The sequence below is a fragment of the Salmo salar genome, chromosome 11 (genome assembly GCF_965601325.2).
Source record: "Salmo salar chromosome 11, fSalSal1, whole genome shotgun sequence".
NCBI classification, from domain to species: Eukaryota; Metazoa; Chordata; class Actinopteri; order Salmoniformes; family Salmonidae; genus Salmo; species Salmo salar.
Genome location: NC_138301.1, coordinates 80,714,892 through 80,733,090, shown reverse-complemented (window position 1 = coordinate 80,733,090; position 18,199 = coordinate 80,714,892).

Here is an 18,199-nt window from a genome sequence, read left to right as displayed (position 1 = left end):
GGCAAGTTGAGAACAAGTTCTCATTTACAATTGCGACCTGGCCAAGATAAAGCAAAGCAGTTCGACAACATACAAAAACACAGAGTTACACATGGAGTAAAACAACATACAATCAATGATACAGTAGACAAAAATAAGACTATATACAATGTGAGCAAATGATGTGAGATAAGGGAGGTAAAGGCAAAGAAGGCCATGGTGGCAGAGTAAATAAAGTATAGCAAGTAAAACACTGGAATGGTAGATTTGTAATTTGAAGAAAGTTCAAAGTTAAAAAATAAATAATATGGTGCAAAGGAGCAAAATAATAAATAAAATAAATAAATACAGTAGGGGAAGAGGTAGTAGTTTGGGCTAAATTATAGATGGGCTATGTACAGATGTCGAATAAGGTCGAGTAACATCTAATTCATTTTTCCCAATAGAAATAACACCGTTCTCCATGCACTGTATTTAAAGATTGAAAAGAGCTATTGATAAGAGCTAAGTAAATGAGTAAGCTGTTTGGATAAGGGGATTGTAACTATAAATGACAATTGTTTTAGATCTATTTTACCTGGAGACAAATGTGAAACCAGTCATATGGCAACAAACGGAAGCATATCAACTTGACAGGTACAGTATGTGCACCCTTTTCCCACAGTGAAGTATATGAAATGCAGAATTTAAATTCTAAGAACTTACAGGGATGAATCTTAAATTCTATGAAGTTACAGGGATGAATCCCTTGCAGGGATGAATCTTGGAGACGCAAGCCAAATGTGATGGTAAGCCAAATCCGTGCCGAGTAACAGTCGGGCCAAATGTAACCTTTGTGTGCTCTAGACTTTACTATGTTTTTTATTTCACAATTTGTATCATGTTAAATATTAACCACTATTGATGGCCACCGTCAGTAATACCCACAAACATTTTTACCTGTCACTTTAGTGTTAATTCCCTTGAATTTGTAGCCTAAATTTGGCATCGTTCACTTTCTTTCCTCTGTCACGTCCGTGTGGTTGATCCTCAGGGTCGCTAGCAATAGTGGATAATATTTAACTTATTAAGTTGTTCAATAATTTGGGACACATCGTCCATTTCATGGAATCCTCATGGAACGCAGACCAGGCCTGGAAGTTTAAACCTGGAGCCTGGCCCATGGTTTATGACAACTGGACCGTTGACATATCAGTTTCATGATCAGTGAGGATTGAGGTAGATGTATAGGACTATTGGTCAACCCGTATTGTTAAAGTTTTCTCCCCTTCCAATATTTAATGGCCACCTGAACGGCCACCTTCAGGATTAATCAAACCACTGTATTTTTGATTCACCAATATATTTAGTGTGTAAAGGCTCTCCAAACCTGTTTTATGTAGGTAGATTCCTAAATGCGTCCCTAATCGTAAATAATATAAACCCATAGGAAAAGCATACATTTCCTAAATCTGAATTGGGCCCTGTAGAGATCAACCCCACCAAACCTCAATGAGGCTGCTCTTTGGTCTCTCTGGTTCTGTCCTCAAACTGTGCATTACCCGAAGGCCTGCCCCCTGCTGTGTGTGTCATTTGTTCAATCTGGAGTTCTCCACTCCTGGGGCCCTGTAACCTCACTGTGAGGACAGAGATTAAACTGGGATGGGTTTAGATGTGGATTGACTTCTCCTCTTAAGCGTCTTCTCCAAGAGTGTTCTTCAATCAAACTCCCACACAGTGGTTAGACGCTAGAGCATGGATATTCAATCTGGGGATCTCTGAGGTAATGCAAGTGGCCCAAGAAAATACACATACAAAAATACATAGAAAAGAGGAGAATGTCTTTCTTATGATGCCAACTTAATTTCTTATTTCCAAATACAAATTACACTCACTGGAGTATCTGACATGGGCTTTTGAAAAAGCACCCGAGAGAAAGACTGGCCCAGCCAAAATGCAATAATGCTTAGGGCCCTGCGGCTACTAGGGGGCTACAGACCAACAAAAAAATTACTTGTTCCTATTATTATGTCAGTCACTGACAGTCACTGAATTAGCTCATGTCAGCTAACATTTTTAGACAGCTGGCTAGACTAACTTACCTAGCAATCTAAACGTGGTAGTAATCATAGCTTACTCACCAGGAACGCAGGGCACGTGCACAAGGGCCCTGACCTCCAGTGAGGCCCACTTGATTCTGTTAGTCACTCGCACTAAGATATCATGAACATGGCGTAAGTCATGGCATAATGTGTAGAATTGCAGGAAATTAGCTTATGCTGATTTTAGCTGGCACGCCAGTTTGCCTGGGTGGGGGTCCCTTAGAAAGAGAAAATGCTTGAAGACCTCTGATGTAGAGAACAAACCCATCAAACCTCAATGAAGCTGCTCTTTGGTCTCTCTCAGGTCCGGTACTCAAACTGCATCAGTGTTTCCTGTTGAAAAATGTCTAGCATTGGGGGGGAAAAGGACACAGAGGGTGGGGGTTCGGGGGTTGGTCCCTTTTTAACAAAGGCCACTAAAACTGCTGTTTTCCCCACGATGGCAAGAATTTTTGAGCATTGACTGCTTGACAGAATGTTTTCCTCCCTATGGCACTCGTAACATGAATGTACCTCAAGAATAATATTTATCTGGCACAGAACACACAACAAGCAGACTAGTTAAATATATAAACTATTTTACCATGGGGTTGTCTGATAAAAAAAATATATATGAATGTTTTTTTATTTTTTATTATACGAAACATACTGTACAAAAGACAGCATACAGACGCACACAAACATACAGACCCACCTGTTCTCACCCCTATCTCCAGTGCCTGCACTACTCAAATTGTACCATTTTGTTCCTCTCTATCGCCCACACTCTTTCAATATTCAGAAAATGAAGCATATGATTTTTCTATTGTCTTAACGTTGGATGATTGGTTGATTTCAAGTTAAGTATACATTTCGTCAAGACGACTGTCGAGAAGAGAATCATCCAACCCATCGGGTAACTCACTGCCCCCTCACATGACGTCTTGAAATATGCAGACAGACCGATTTAAAGTACATTTTAAATGTAATCCTTCTGACAGCCAGCTTTCTTACTCTGCCCATCATTTTTGGACTTTATAGCACTCCCAGAAGGTATGGATTATTGAGTAATTGTTTGTTTTATACTTAAAGACATGACTCTGTCATTGTGTTGTAGGATTTGTGAATTGTGTCTCTTGTATAATACATTCTACACATTAGTTTATACCAGGGTTGGAACCTAAATTATTTTCCAATCATTGTTACATTTTGAACATAACCATTATTCTTTTCATTTTGCTCTACTATTCTGACCATGTAAATAAAGTTCTGAAACATTCGCAACAGTTTATAACGGTCCTTTCTGTTCCTTTTTAAAAGTCTGAAATCGTAAAAAAAACAAAAAACATTTAGCTCAACATTCAAATTACTTCACCAATCAGTGTGGATAGAGCAGCTTGCTATGGAGCGGGTAAGCGATTTAATATGTATAGGAAAGTTGTTAAGAGTAGGGCTGTTACAGTACGTGACCATATAACCACCACACCGGCGGTCATGAGTCATGAAGGCAGTCAAATTCCACGTGACCGTTTAGTCACAGTAATTAGGCTTCTCCAAGCTCTGATGCTGCTGATGGTCATTAGTAGCCTACTAAACTTGCTAACTGCCTGGTACTCAGCACTCTATTGTCCCTCTAATCACTCTGACATCAATGCAAATGTAATCTAAAATCTAATCAAACCCATGAGCTCATGTTGCTTAACATTTCTACTGGCTATGCAATTGCGCGTTTAAAACAGAGTGATGGCCTCTATTAAAAAGAAGAGGTTCCCATCAGCTTTCTATAGGCTAGGCCTGCTATATTTATTTCTCAAATGTCTTAATATTAAGCACATCGCTTATCTTTACAACAGGAGTTTAGCCAACCTTGTTGGCATAAAAATTAACCATGGGAAAAGCACCCTCCATTCGCTATTTAAGTGGATAGATGACATGTATTTTTTCCCCTGCCCAATACCCAACAATACAAAACAAGAATCTTCAAAGTGCGCTTCAGCAGAATATTTCCAGTGCCACAGCTAAATGTTTGCAACGGAATCACTGCTGTGCATTCCCGGAAGCCTGCACCCTGCTGTGTGTGTAATTTGTTCAATCTTGAGTTCTCCACTCCTGGGGCCTTGTAACCTTGCTGTCAGGACACAGATTAAAGGGATACTTTGGGATTTTGGCACTTCCCCAGAGTCAGATTAATTCTTGGATGCCATTTTTATGTCTCTGTGTCCAGTATGAAGGAAGAGTTAGTTTTGCGAGCTAATGCGAACTAGCATTAGCGCAATGACTGGAAGTCTGTGGGTATCTGCTAGCATGCTAGTAGGTACACACGCACATGCATAATAATATTATTATACACATATACAGGTAACTGCCAAAATAATGGAAACACTTCTGTAAATGAGGGATACAAAGTATATTGAAAGCAGGTCCTTCCACCCAGGTGTGGTTTCTTTGTTAATGAAGCATTTAACATACCATCATGCTTAGGGGCATGTATAAAAATGCTGGGCATGTCGTTATTTTGGCTACCATGGCTATGCCCCCATAGGAAAACAATTCCCCCATCCATAGGGTGCAAGTGGTCACTGAATGTTTTGATGAGCATGACAATAATGTAAACCACATGCCATGGCATTCTCAGTCACCAGATCTCAACCCAACTGAGCACTTATGGGAGATTCTGGAGCGGCACCTGAGACAGCGTTTTCCACCACCATCAACAAAACACCAAATTATAGATCATTTCTGGTTAACAGAAAACGACTCAAATAAAAGTGAAAGTCAACCAGTAAAAAAAATAATTACTACAAAAAGTATTTGTTTTTAAATATACTTAAGTATCAAAAGTAAATGTAATTGCTAAAATATACTTAAGTACCAAAAGTAAAACTATAAATCAAACCAATTTTAATTTTTTTAAATTTACACCATAGCCAGGGGCACACTCCAAACACATAATTTATAAACTAAGCATTTGTGTTTAGTGAGTCGGCCAGATCAGAGGTTGTAGGGATGACCAGGGATGTTCTCTTGATAATTGTGTGAATTGGACCATTGCCCTATCCTGCTGAGCATTTAAAGTACTTTTGGGTTTCATGTAAAATGTATGGAGTAAAATGTATATTATTTTCTTTAGGAATGTAGTGAAGTAAGTTGTCAAAATTATAAATAGTAAATAAAGTAAAGATACCTGAAAAACTACTTAAGTAGTACTTTAAAGTATTCTTACTTAAGTACTTTACACCACTGATCAAAGTGATGTTTGTCCATAAATCCAAACCATAAACAGCTAGACTGCTTTAGGAAATGGAATACACATTAAAGCCACTAAAGTACAGACAATGACGAAAATGAGGAAGTAAGCAACGAAGGAAAATCATATGATAGCCTACAGTGGGGATCATCAACTACATTCTGCCACGGGACGATTGTTTCTTGAGCGGATGGTCGGGGGGCCGGAACATACTGTAATTACAAATAATTTGTAGACTGCAAACTGACCACAAGAAGCCCAAAAATATATAATATTTGACTAAAACATAGTAATTTCAAACCTTGCTTACATTTGCATATAATCACATGGGAATACATGGGAACAGATTTCCAACATTTAAATCACTTGGAGCTGATTTAGTGTGTTTTTTACAGTATTTTGTGTCCAACTATAAACCCCACTGAGGCCCCATTATAGGTTTGAGCTACCAGCTTTTCAACGCAGTTGTAGTTCGCCAACACTCCCAATACATAATCTGCCAAAGCCGCAGCTCGTTGTCATCCCTCACATCGTTAAATCCCCAAACTGCCACATTGACTTTGCTTTTAACCACACAATGCCAAATTCACAGAGATCTGGGCTTTATTTGTAACATCTGTGGTCTCATCTACTTCTACTGCAACAAATGGGGCTGCATTAATCTCATCTTCACTGTCCTTTCGAATCACATCACTGACTGTTTCAATCAAATCATTCTGTATTGTGTTTGATGTACCTGAAAACATGGTGGAAGTCTGTGTTTTCCACAAGCACATGGAATAGCCAGCCAAATAGAAAAAGTAGCCAGCCAGGCTCCCCCGGGCTGAAGGGAGGGGGTTCATATTTTTTTCTTCCGAAAGCTCTATTTTGGTGGCCTCTGGTACATTCTAATGCTAGATTGTATCTATCAGGAAATAGCACTGACAAATCCCCCCCCCCCCACACTTTTACAGTGTTAGTTTCATCAGCTGTTATACAATATGATAAAACACACACTCAAATTTAATTTTGAGTGCAATGGGCTTTTAACGAATCCTGTAAGTCTGCTAACTTCCACAGGCTTTAAGCTTCCTTTTAAGAGCCATTTTCTCAGCTATCTGCAATACAGGTATGATTGTAGAATGAAGCAGGTGTTAAACATGGGCTTTACGACACAAAGCAGCAGTTGATTACTCCATTGTCAACACTTTGATTAAATCAGTAGACATATATCAATATCTTTGTCACGTCCTGACCATAGTAAGCTGTTATTTTCTATGGTAGAGTAGGTCAGGGCATGACAGGGGTTTTTTCTAGTTTAGTTTTTCTATGTTGTTATGTTCTAGTTTTGTATTTCTATGTTGGGTTGTGTTTGGGATGATCTCCAATTAGAGGCAGCTGGTCATCGTTGTCTCTAATTGGAGGTCATATTTAAGTTGGTGTTTGTCCCACCTGGGTTTGCGGGAGATTCATTTTGAGTAGTGTATGTTTCACCTCTGCGTCACGGTTTGTTGTTTTGTCATTCAGTTTATTTATGTATTGCATAGTTTCACAGTCTAAATAAAATGTGGAACGACACACATGCTGCACTTTGGTCCGTTCTTCCTTTCGACAACCGTGACAATCTTTAATAATGCCATATGAATATAATTAGCTTTAAAAACAATTCAATCTGTTTTCTTTTATAATATTTTGGACCAGAGTGATGCTAGCTCTCCATTAGCCTACCTATTGTTCCTGCAGTGAGGAGAATAAACAATCTTCATAAAATGTTTTCATAATTTATCTGCAGATAAAAGCCAAAAAGCCTACAAGTATGCAAATTAGGTAGCCAAATGAACAGCTTTCTTACCGATGCAATTCGGTAGGCTACTGACGAGTCACCCACGTTATAACGTCATTATCTGGCAAGTCCTAATGGACTTCATATTAAAAATACAAACGAGATCTTTAGTTTACTTGTCCGGATGTGAAACCATGGACATATAACTATGTTGTATGATTTATGAATGACAAGGATATATGAAATTGACTTTATTCATTCAGTTCGACACCTTTCATAAAACTAGTCAAGCTTGCTGTTCGTCAATCAAAGCACAGTAAATAGCCAATGTGCCACCACTCCGTGGCTGCAAATGAAACATGCCAGGGTCCAAGGTTAACTTTTTTTCACAAAGGCCAAAAATCTGCTGGCCTGAACAGAATTTCTACTAGCCCTGACATGGTGTAGTTATTAAATGTATTGGGGTCACGCAGGGCCTATGGGTTTGCATGCTTTCTCTCTATATTCAGCCATCAATAGGTTGCATTTGGTTATTATGATATGTATTAAAAAGCTGTGTAATATAATTTAGCAATGCATGTCATTAGTCTATTCTTAAGGATTGCATTGTATTAATTGCATTCATTTTTGTTTCTAAAGTAAGTCATTTTGAGAAGATTTGAAAATAGGAAGCTGCCCCTATATAGCCTGGCCTCATAGTCAGTTAAGAACAAATTCTTATTTACAATGATGGCCTACCAAGAGGCAAAAGGCCTCCTGCGGGGACAGATTAAAAAAATATATATAAGAGAGAATACAGTAGACGGCACGCGTCAAACATTTGATTTATAACCCTATGTCCGGGTGACGTGTGCATGCCCATATTTGGGCATCCTTTTGTCACATTTTAGAGTGTGTGTGTTAATTTATGCATATATTGCATCTATTCCTTTGAAGTTGTCATGATGATTGATGTGTAGGGACCTTGTTGAACTGGGGGGTATGTGTTTGAACATTTCAAAGAGGATGGCCCCACACCCTCTATTTTATTGCCCTTAGGGCTGTTGTCTATGAAACAGGAATGTCCGGGGGTATTGTGGGGGGCAGACGCATTATAAATAAGACCCAGAACAACACATGCGGCCATGATAAACCACTAAAGAATTAAAATAAGATTTAAAAAATAAACCCAGAACATTAATCAGAAAATTATGACTCCTAGGCCAATTCTGGGGGTACTGTGCCTTGTGTCAGGAACCCAATGACAAAAGCATCGAGGACATTTTGTGTGAGGCCCCTGAATGTTTTGAAGGAGTTTTGGATATGAGTGATGGACATATGGCTTACATATTCCAACCTGAGGATTCAACTTTGAAAATGTTCACAGACAGCGGCCCCAGACCCCTTTATCGAGCAAAACCCGGGACTTTTTCTCCTGCACTGCGCATGAGAGAATGGCTTAAGATACGGCTAGCGCTATGTCAAATTGAACAGGCCCTGAGTGGTACATCCCTACCTGGTTACGCTTTGGAAGAGTTGGTGTGTGGGCGCGATGATTTGAAAGCCATAAGAATCTCTTCAATGGCGTATAGCCCCGACTCCAAAGTGACAATTTTAGCATTTGAACAATATGATAGTACAAATGCGACAAAACCGGTCATTTGATATGTATTTTCCAAATCCTGCAAGGATATAAACGATTTTATGCCTGTGTTTAGCTTTAAATGGCGTGATTACCATATATTCATAACCATGATGAAAAAGCTGGACAGTCTTTTCCAAAAATCGTGAACAATTACGTCGCTGGCCACTTCTATCCTTAAGACATACTGTCACGCCCTGGCCATAGAGAGGGTTTTGGTTCTCTATTTTTGGTTAGGCCAGGGTGTGACTAGGGTGGGCGTTCTATGTTCCTTTTTCTATGTTGGTGTATTACTTTGTTTCGGCCGTGTATGGCTCGCAATCAGGAACAGCTATAGATCGTTGTTGCTGATTGAGAGTCATACATAGGCAGCCTGTTTTTCCTTTGGGGTTTGTGGGTGAATGTGTTCTGTTTAGCTTTGTAACCTGACAGAACTGTTGCTGGTCGTTTTTGGTTTATTTTGTAAGTGTTCATTCGGTCCATTAAAATCTTTCAAGATGAACACATCCTCCGCTGCACCTTGGTCTCATTTTGACGACGACCGTTACACATACCCACGGTCTACATGCAAGACATTTGATCTATCCATGGAGTGAAAACTTACAGAGTGGGGCTTGTGTGGGATATCCTGCGAGCAAGAGAGCCTGTCTTGACGACGGGGAATTGGAAACAGATGGGTGTATAAACCTATAACCGGGCCCTTTATCTGTAAGAAAGGAATAGTAAAATTGTTTAATTAATTATAACATGTTTTAAAAAGGTCTGTACTAAAGATTTAGAATGAAATAAAGTGTTTTAAAGAGGTATCTCACCTTTAACGAAGGGACTCTGTCTTTTCGCTCTATCACAATGCCTGTCCCGGAGAAAAAAGGCTTTCCGGAAAGATGTGTGCGTGTGTGTGTGCGTGCATGTGTGTGTGTTTCAAAACAAAGGGTTTTCGTTGGTGTGTGTTCAACAATGCCCTGGCATTTGCACTTAAGGCTCTCTCTCTCTCTCTGTCCAGATATCTGTCTACCCCCATCAAAAATTGTGTGAGGTTGTATGGGGGCTGTGTGTGTGTGACTCTTCAATTGTGTTTGAAACAATAACGGCACTTTCGATTCATTAAAACAAAAGCCTTTCAAATCCGATTTTATCTCACCCCTGAGGGTGTGGGGGCTCAAAAGTCAAAACCCACAGCCGGAATATATCATGTCTAGAAACAGCTTGGTTACCCCCAAGCTGTTTCCCCCTGAGGTGCTATGAAGCATAAAGGCAATACAGCCAGACAGAATATTTCGAGACACCTCATTGTTTTGTTCTCTAAACAATACCGTTTACTCACTCAAAAAACTTCACCCCGGCTCCGTAAATTTACCCCACATGACGCGTTAGGGTCACGACCGCGGAACGAGGCTAGTAAAACAGACCGTATTATAGCATTCTGTACAACAGGCTTTAACGCAACTCCAAACCACTGCCAACAGCCCAGAAGAGTGGAAGACCGAGCAGCTAAAAGATAATCTGTAAATCCATCCTAATAGAGCTTTTTGAAGGTGAGTTAGTGAAAATAATATATTAGATTTAGATGCGTTAGGTATTTTTTTCAGGGAATTGTTTGGATATTACAAGTTGATATTGTTCTAATATTAAACCGGCGTTATGTTTTTTTATTTATTTTTTTACAGATATTCTAAAACGGGGGGACAACGATTTTTTAGGTATGTATTTTAGGCCAAATGCACATATTTTATCAGTTAAAATGTATATATTTCGTATAAATACATGTTAATATTATCTACGTCTGTAGGATATCCATCATTTACCCAGCTGCTACCAGGAATAATTGATTTGGAACTGACAGAGTTAGCTGAGAAATCCAAGGTTCAAACCGGTCACAACAGTTGTCGTACTGGAGAGAAGACCAAGGCGCAGCGGGTATGTGGATACTCATATTCTTTTAATGAAAACACACAAAGCATCCACAGGGAAAACAATAAACAGTACTCACGACAACAGGAACAGTTTTGCAGGCTAACAAACGCAGTGCAAAAACAACTACCCACAACCCCAAAGAAAAACACACACTACTATATAGGACTCCCAATCAAAGGCAACTCAACACACCTGCCTTCAATTGGGAGTCCAATCACCAACACAACACTTAACACACAAAAACCTGCCACGTCCTGACCAAAACTAATACAACTGCTCCCTCTGCTGGTCAGGATGTGACAAAACCGAGACAGCGCCCAGTCCTTTATGTAGCCCATCACATCACACTATTTTCAACGTAAGTCCAAAAATAAAATCCATAAGAATATTTATACATTAAAACAAAAAGTGTTCACCCTATTTTAAAAGCTATTTTACAGTGGACAGTCCACCAAGAAGGATCCCTGCTGCATTATGGACTCTGAACGACTACGGAGGAGCAGATGAAATAGATGCTATTCTAACGTTCTGTACGAATGTTTTTTCAAACAGACCAAGAACCGAGGCTATAACCATCACATCACCACCTCCGGGAACATCAAGCCAATTGTGCCATATTCGCGACCCCAAGACGCAACGCACAACTCAGGCGCAAGTGCACTGTGCAGAATCACCCCGGCCCAAGAAGTGTTACTGGGCTGGAAACCTACTGCTTCAAGAACAGATGCTCTATGGCTATGGTATGAACCCAATATATATGTTATTAGTTATATATTTTTTATTATTATTTATACATTTTTATGATTGAATATGTTAAAACAATGACAAATAATGTTTTTTCAAACTCCAACGAGACATGAAAAAAGTGAAAAAAGTCTAGCGCCCATGGTATCCACGATTCGTCAGAACAGCCCGCGTCAAAAAAGCCGAGGTAATTTAATGATATATTATTAATATATAGTATTATTTCTGAAATGTATTTGACATTTTTATCTAATATATTTTATGTTTAATAACCTATTTTGTATGTATATTTTTCTTTCAGACTCCTCCCCGGCGTATAACGGCACAGAAGACCATACACAACGAGAGCACGCGGAGGATTTCGGCGCATAGGACATCAACAATAAAACACTGAAACCGTATGATTTCAACATTTTAAATGACATTTCAGAGGTAGAAGATCTTATGCTCTCCTTCATTTGGTTAATTAAGGATATGAGCGCGTCAGGAATCTGGGATAGCAGGTTTTCATCTGTCATCCCGGCCTCATTCATATGATTAATTAAGGCTATGAGTTCGGCTGGAATCTGTGATAACAGATTTTCATCTATCGGAATTATGTCTGATGTTACCCCAGCCTCATTCATTTGGTTAATTAAGGCTTGGAGTTCGGCTGGAATCTGTATCCAAAACTCCTTCAAAACATTCAGGGGCCTCACACAAAATATCCTCGATGCTTTTGTCATTGGGTTCCTGACACAAGGCACATAGTACCCCCAGAATTGGCCTAGGAGTCATAATTTTCTGATTAATGTTCTGGGTTTATTTTTTAAATCTTATTTTAATTCTTTAGTGGTTTATCATGGCCGCATGTGTTGTTCTGGGTCTTATTTATAATGCGTCTGCCCCCCACAATACCCCCGGACATTCCTGTTTCATAGACAACAGCACTAAGGGCAATAAAATAGGGGGTGTGGGGCCATCCTATTTGAAATGTTCAAACACATACCCCCCAGTTCAACGAGGTCCCTACACATCAATCATCATGACAACTTCAAAGGAATAGATGCAATATATGCATAAATTAACACACTAACGCGTGACAACAGGAACAGGATGCCCTTATATGGGCATAACCACATGATAACTTCCAACCAGGATGTCCTGACCGGATGCCCAAATATGGGCATGCGCACGTCACCCGGACATAGGGTCATAAATCAAACGTTTGACGCGTGCCGTCTACTGTATTCTCTCTAATATATTATATAAATACAACAAAACACACATCACGACAAGAGAGACAACACAATACTACATAAAGAGAGACCTAAGACAACAACATAGCAAGGCAGCAACACATGACCACACAACATGGTAGCAACATAACATGACAACAGCATGGTAGTAACACAACATGGTAGCAGCACAAAACATGGTACAAACATTAGTTGGCACAGACAACAGCACAAAGGGCAAGAAGGTAGAGACAACAACACATCACACAAAGCAGCCACAACTGTCAGTAAGAGTGTCCATGATTGAGTCTTTGAAGAGATTGAGATAAAACTATCCAGTTTGAGTGTTTGTTGTCGCTAACTGCAGTGAACTGAAAGAGATTCGACCCAGGGATGTGTGTGCTTTGGGGACCTTTAACAGAATGTGACTGACATAATGGGTGTTGTATGTGGAGGATGAGAGCTGCAGTAGGTATCTCAGATAGGGGGGAGTGAGGCCTAAGAGGGTTTTATAAATAAGCATCAACAAGTGGGTCTTGCGACGGGTATACAGAGATGACCAGTTTACAGAGGAGTATAGAGTGCAATGATGTGTCCTATAAGGAGCATTGGTGGCAAATCTGATGGCCGAATGGTAAAGAACATCTAGCCGCTTGAGAGAACCCTTACCTGCCGATCTATAAATTACGCCTCCGTACTCTAGCATGGGTAGGATGGTCATCTGAATCAGGGTTAGTTTGGTAGCTGGGGTGAAAGAGGAGCGATTAGGATAGAGGAAACCAAGTCTAGATTTAATCCATAGCCTGCAGCTTTGATATGTGCTGAGAGAAGGACAGTGTACCGTCTAGCTATACTCCCAAGTACTTGTGTAAGGTGACTACCTCAAGCTCTATACCCTCAGAGGTAGTAATCACATCAGTGGGGAGAGGGGCATTCTTCTTACCAAACCACATGACCTTGGTTTTGGAGGTGTTCAGAACAAGGGTAGAGATGCTTGTTGGACACTAAGAAAGCTTTGTTGTAGAGCATTTAACAGAAAATCCGGGGAGGGGCCAGCTGAGTATAAGACTGTGTCATCTGCATATACGGTAAATGGATGAGAGAGAGCTTCCTACTGCCCGAGCTATGTTGTTGATGTAAATTGCAGTTGATCCTCCTTAACACTTAACGCCACTCCAATAATCACTCCTTTCAATGTTGCCCTGCTCCGGAGAGCAAAGCAGGTCACAGTTATTGTCCCAAGGCACGTGGTGTAGATCGCCCACTCCCTCTGGACATAAGAAGCACAAGTTCACTGCAAGTTATTTTAAATTGACTTAACAGTCCCAAGCCTCTTCTCCAGCCAAACTGACACCACATATGGATCAGCCAGAAGGCAAGCATCCATTTTCTCCAAAAATCTAATTCCCACTGGGCCAGAATCATCAGGTTGAGAATCAAATTCTGCAGTCTTCACTGCACCTGCCACCACAGGTACAGCAATGCATCCTTACTCTCATCAGGTTCAATTTCTGAGCTACTGGATTATTTTTTTGTTTTTGTACTTGACGCCAATCTTCCTCACCACACCGCTTCCCTCTACAATTAGCTCCTTTCCTTCTTTGTTGCTGTCCATTTCCACATCATCCACACTCTTCCTGCTCCTTCATCCACTGTAGTAGCAAACTGTTCAAGTGGTTCTTGAATCTTGAATTTGCCACCATGTCGCTTCGACTCAAACTATCGGCCACACTCTGTGAGCTCCTCGAACGGAAACCCCGGTTTTGTGTGGTTTTCTGGCAGACCATTTTGTCAGGTCTAGCTAGCTAGCTTCATCAGAGATACTTTTGAAGAGATGGGGAAACTCCATTGAAATCGTATTAACGCCCATTGTGTACGTTGCCATGCGATGTCAATGGGCCGTGCGATGCATTCTGGGCGATTTTGGGACAAGGAGAGCTCTCCTTCAAGGAGTGAATAAGAGTCAGTGAGGCGCTGGCTCAAAAACCCAACATTAGCATGAATTTTGTCAACAAGAAGTACCACATGACAAATCTTTTCCGAGATCTTTTCTTTCATTGCCCAGTGGATTCCTATCTACTCCTTTCTCTAAAATCTCTGACGTTGTTCTGATTAAGGGATGCGCACGCCAAATTATTTACCCACACAACATGTGTAAGCAATATCCATGTACAAAGTGTGAAATCCGCTCAATGCAATGAATTTTACCTAGGAAAGCAGCGAAGCCTATTGATCCTGTCCATTAACAGTGACTGTAGTAAGGAACAGCCATGCGCATCAAGAATCTGAATGGATGGTGAGGAAGGCATGCATACCCTGGCACCTTACATTAGGATGTAGTTTTATCACATTTTGAGATTTGGAGCATAAAGACCACCAGAAACATTTAGAAAAATAGATAACAAAAAATGTTTTTTTTTAATGTGATTTCATTTTTTATTTTGCTTTTCATAACAGCTTTAAACCCCAAAAAATTATCACAGGGTAAGCACTGACTGCATGTCACTGCTATATAGAAATAATGACACTCAAATTAAAAATCATGAAACAAAATATTGAGGATTTCTTTAAACCTAATTTAGGTGTTCGTAAATTCAATCTGGAGTGCCAGAGTGTGCTCAGAGTTATGGAGCGTTCAGAGCTCACACTGGATGCTCTGGCTGAGGAGTAGTGTTGATCCAAGCATTCTGACTTCACAATGGCAGTCAAGAACCCAAGCTAACTGGCTAACATTGGCTAGCTTGCTAGCTACTTCCAGACACAAATGAGAGAACATCTCACTCTGACCATTTTACTCGCCCTAGCAGAGCTGGTTAGGCTGTTTTCATGTTAACTAGAGCGTTGGTGACTGTAACTGTGCTGCTGGCAAAAATTTAATTACTTTTTTTTGCTGATGTCTACCGACACCGGCCATATTCAACGGGTGTTGAGCGTTCGTAAATTCATCAGTTATTCTGCGTTATGGCACACTCAGACGAGAGTGCTCTGAAATTGGAGTAGATGGCCAGAGTAAATTTACGAACGCACCGTACATCTCACATTGCAATGTTTGAACTTGTAAAGAAGGCTGCATGGGATTTATCTTAATGCAACTCTGTGCAGCCAATGGCAATGTCCGCCTTATGTATAATGCCGGGAGCCGCTTGTGGATTTGACAGCTCTAATGCAGTTCCACTTCTGACACCACCAAATCAACCGCTATGTAGGTATCAGCTACCAGAGATCTGATAGAATCTATCCCTGACCTGGGATGGGTTTAGATGTGTAGGGTCTTCTCCTTTAACCTTTCTGGCGCAGGCATTCCGCTAGCGACTCACCTCGACAGCATCCGGTGAAATTGCAGAGCGCCAAATTCAAAATACAGAAATAGTCATAATAAACATTCATAAAAAATACAAGGTTATACATTGGCTTAAAGAAGAACTTCTTGTTAATCCAGCCGCTTTGTCAGATTTCAAAAAGGCTTTACGGCGAAAGCATACCATGTGATTATCTGAGGGCAGCGCCCCGCTTACAAAAGCATACAAACATTTTACAACCAAGTAAACGAATTACAAAAGTCAGAAATAGCGATAAAATTAATCACTTACCTTTGAAGATCTTCATATGGTTGCAGTCACAAGAGTCCCAGCTACACAATAAATGTTTGTTTTGTTCGATAAAGTCCCTCTTTATATCCCAAAAACATGTTGGCGCGTTTTGTTCAGTAATCCACTGGCTCAAAGGCGGTCAAAACATGCAGACGAATACATCCTAATAGTACCGGTAAAGTTAATTAAAACATGTCAAACGATGTTTATAATTAATCCTCAGGTTGTCAATTGTCTAAAGAATTGATAATATTTCAACCGGACAATAGCGTATTCAATAGAAAGGAAAAGCAACGAAGGGCGCACAGTCGGTCAGGCGCGCAAACCAGCACTGCATGATTCTACAGTCCACTGACAGAAAGGTCTCATTCTTCTTCATTTTTCAGAAAACGAGTCTGAAACAATGTCTAAAGACTGTTGACATCTAGTGGAAGCCATAGGAACTGCAATCTGGGTCCTAACCCATTAGATATTCTATAGGCATTCAATTGAAAATACTCACATCAAACAAATCCCACTTTCTGGATGGATTTTCCTCAGGTTCTCTCCTGCAATATCAGTTCTGTTATATCCACAGACATTATTTTAACAGTTGTGGAAACTTTAGAGTGTTTTCTTTCCAAATCTACCAATTATATGCATATCCTTGCTTCTGGGCCTGAGTAACAGGCAGTTTACTTTGGGCATGCTTCTCATCCAGACGTCGAGATACTGCCCCCAAGCCATAAGAAGTTAAAGCGTCTTCTCCAAGAGTGGTCTTCAATAAAATTCCCAAAGTGGTTAAACGTTAGAGGGCTGGGCCACTCCATGTTGTTCCGTGAGGGGTAACTATTACCATGTACTACAATGAAAAGAAACATTATTGACTATTGTTTGAAGCCTGGTCATTGAGGTGTGCTAAGGAGAGTTAGAGCTCTGCTACCCGACTCATACCCTGACTTTGAGAAGGGATTGCGTGACGATTAGCTTAGCAACCACGTGACGCAGCATGACAACCTGAATGCAGTTGGTCCGTAGTCTGCTGGGTGGGGTGTTATACGTTCCTCCATTCATTGCCCAATGGCATTCCTATCTCCTTTCTCTAATATATCTGGCAGAGCTCCCCAAGCAAAGAACTTGCTTGTATGGATACACAGACTCATAGCTGCCATGAGCAGAGTGCATGCATAACGAGCTGCCTGCGCAGAGAGTGATCGAGTGACAGACAGAGAGGAGCAGCTAATGGATTTACTAACAGGAAGTTGTTTCCGATTTTAGGTTTCGGGCTGGGTCGGGCCTTAAATTTGGCAGAAGCAATCGGGCTTGGGTAAGGTAGGGCCTAAACGTTGCAGACATGTGTAGGGCTCGGGCTTAAAATTCATGCTCGTGCAGGGCTCAAAGGAGAGTAGTGGAAGAAGGGTCCATCTGATGGCTTTGGTGGCATTAGTGGCACTCAAACATTTTACATTTACATTTTTGTAATTGTCAAGTTGTGTATGGTTCACACTGCAGCTCTTTGCCCAAACTTGAAAAAGGCCTCTTTAAGGACTGAAGGACACAAGGGACAACTCGATTTTCTTCTGACTTCATTTAGTTAGTTAGTTAGGTTGATAACCTTTAAAGGCAAAACACAAAAATAAATATACATTACTTCAAGAAGGTAATTTCAAATTAAATATATAACCTCAATGTAGTCATATTATCTAAATTATACTATATACTAAATTAGACAATTGGTCTCAATTCTCAACACAAATAAACACCTAACTGGCAACAATTTTACACAACAATGTCCATGTGCCTACCGGTTGAGTCTCCAGAATCCTAAATGAGCTGAATGTGTATGAATGAGAGTCTCCTCTTCCATGAAGGACTTCCAGTGAAATGCTTTTTCACCAAACATTTCACCACCTGCTATCACAAAGGTGCACCAGTATATATGTTCCCCAGGGAAACACAAGCTAATGATGGGTTCCAAAATGCATACACTCTTTCAACCCCTGCTGGTGTTTTATCTTTGAAATCAGTTGAAAATGTGAATGCCCTGAACATGAACACCTGTCCTCCGACGCAACACCTCCCACTT